The sequence below is a fragment of the Penaeus monodon genome, chromosome 14 (assembly GCF_015228065.2).
Source record: "Penaeus monodon isolate SGIC_2016 chromosome 14, NSTDA_Pmon_1, whole genome shotgun sequence".
NCBI lineage: Eukaryota > Metazoa > Arthropoda > Malacostraca > Decapoda > Penaeidae > Penaeus > Penaeus monodon.
Genome location: NC_051399.1, coordinates 11,518,124 through 11,520,623, shown reverse-complemented (window position 1 = coordinate 11,520,623; position 2,500 = coordinate 11,518,124). Strand labels below are relative to the sequence as shown.

The 2,500-nt window shown below is 32.1% G+C and overlaps 1 protein-coding gene across 6 annotated transcripts in view; it reads left to right on the top strand.

The window, feature by feature from the left end:
• Positions 1–147: 147 nt before the first annotated feature.
• LOC119580875 (ras-related protein Rab-5B-like) overlaps positions 148–2,500 on the top strand; it is a 40,038-nt gene continuing 37,685 nt past the window's right edge. For 2 of the 6 annotated variants that reach the window (XM_037929092.1, XM_037929094.1), the window contains exon 1: positions 308–452. The gene's annotated coding sequence lies outside the window, so the exon portion shown is untranslated. Of the gene's footprint in view, positions 167–307; positions 453–576; positions 646–2,500 lie in introns of those variants that run through there. The other 4 variants (XM_037929097.1, XM_037929093.1, XM_037929095.1 and 1 more) reach the window with 4 other exon arrangements.

Here is a 2,500-nt window from a genome sequence, read left to right as displayed (position 1 = left end):
TATCGCAGACTCGACTCATGACCGTAGCCAATGACGCTGTAAGTGATAGCTAAATTGAGCCTTATCCGAGAACACACTACGGGCCCCTCCGCCCCCTGCGTGTGACTTCTCTCTTCCTTGGCGAGACCTCACATTCACAACACTGCGCGGAGGCATATGCAAAGTAGTACGTAGAGAAAAACACTAATTACGATCTTTTGGCTCGTCTTTGTGCGTTATTCTTGTGTGTGTTCGAATAGAAAAAAGAAAGGCTATATTTTCTGTGGGAAAAATGAGGCGTCATTTGTCTGTGTATAGATAGGGAATAGAATTGTTAAGGGGCGGGCGGAGGAGGAAATGGGCGAAGGGTTGTTGTGTGGTTGATCCTGAGGGAGGAACGTCATTGGTGATATTTTAGTGCGTTTGGGCATTTAATTTTCGTTTTAAGTCTTCAGTTACACTCTTTTCTACAGGTAAGATTGAGCAGCGTTATATCTGACTTAAATAACGTGGAAAATAACCCACTTTTAGTTAAGTTGGGACGTAAGAGAAGGACAAGTAAACATTTGTGTTGTGTCTTCCTCCCGTCACTCCAAGACCAGCTGATCAAGGGACGGGAATTACCACCCCGATCTCTCCTATCCGCCGAGGAACTCAAGATTATTAGTAAGTAGTGATAAATCAGGAGGCATGTGAGTGGCGAAAGTTGTCTTATAAGGGTGATAATTGACGATAGATTGGCCCGAGTTGAAGAGTGACTTGACAGGGATTAACACTCGACTTGGTGAGTTGCATCCCGTCATCACAGTCAACGCAACAAATTATATCGTTGCAAAGGGCGTGTCCTTCGGCCTGTGGGTTCTGTCTTTCGCATTTTGCCAAAAGTGTCTATAAAAGCGGCTGGATATTTGGGCAGAGCTTTCTTGTCACTTGGTTCAGCCTCAAGCTGCTGTAACAAAAGAGCTCCGTCATACGAAGTAATTAAGTGTATGTAGGTGGAAAAGAGAGTACTGATGGGCCAATGTGTATTTTAATCAGTGAAAGGAAACCCTTTGAGTTTCAAAAAGTGTTGGAAAATGGAAAATGCCTAAAAAGGGTGGGGTTAGCAGACTTATAGGTAGCTACAGTGACAAGCTTTTATTTACAAGGATATTTTAATTTGCATGTCCAAATATCCATTTGATTTTAAGTTTTTGATATAGTTGAGCTTCATATAGTAGGGATTTTAATATAAATGTGTATTAAAAGAATAAATGTTTAGATTGTCATATTATAGGCTTGAATGATTTTACAAACCTATATGTCCCTTTTTTAAGTATATTATCTTTAAGAAAAATAGATGTTAGTGTCAAGTGTAACAAAACATAATCCTGCTATTAGTTACAACAATTTTGATATAGAATAGAATATGTTCCTACAAGTGAAATAATGTAAAATCTCTTTTTTGTGTGTTTGTTCATTTGGTTATTTAAGATTGACAAATATAAATCAAATATTAATCAAAGGGAGAGAGAATCTGGATTAATGGGAGTAAAAAATATAGACAACACTATTAGGTATAAGAAGTAATCGAGAAGCTGTAATTGCTTATTGTAATCTGCAGGTCTGTGTTCTTGCATGCAATAAATTCCAGCAATGCTATGTGGCCTATCTACACCTCAACTAGGAAACACCCCTAATGCAATGTTATTATAGAAAGTTGTGTGTTAGTTTATTGTATTTTTTTTTTTTTTTTTAAATTGTCCTTGATTATCAGTTTGTTTTTATGTATGGATGTTTGTTTCTATGTATCGTATGTCTGTATATATGTAGCCACATTTAGTTGCAAGGTGTATTGTGCTTGCAGAATATGACATACACATTATATAAGTTGTATATATGTATGTATGGATATATATATATATATATATATATATATATATATATATATATATATATAATATATATATATATATATATATATATATATGTAAATATATATGTATCTATGTATATATATATATATATAAATATATATGTATCTGTTTATTTGTGTGTGTGTATGTATGTATGTATGTATGAAATTTTAATAAATATATATATATATATATATATATATATATATATATATATATATATATATATATATATATAAATATATAAACACAAACACAAACACAGTAACGTGTACACAAAGATGAAAAGGGAAACAGCCACAGTAGAAAAAGAAACTAAACCGTAACGTTTCGAACTCTTCATGAGTTCCTCTTCATCCATTTCGCTTTATTCGTCTGAGGAGGAACTCGTGAAGAGTTCGAAACGTTACAGTTTAGTTTCATTTTCTACTGTGGCTGTTTCCCTTTTCATATATATATATATATATATAAATATATATATATATATAAATATATATATATATATATATATATTTGTTTATTATATATATATTTGTTATATATATTGTTTTTATATATATATATTTGTTTATATATTTGTTTATTATATATATATATTTGTTTATATATTTTGTTATTATATATAT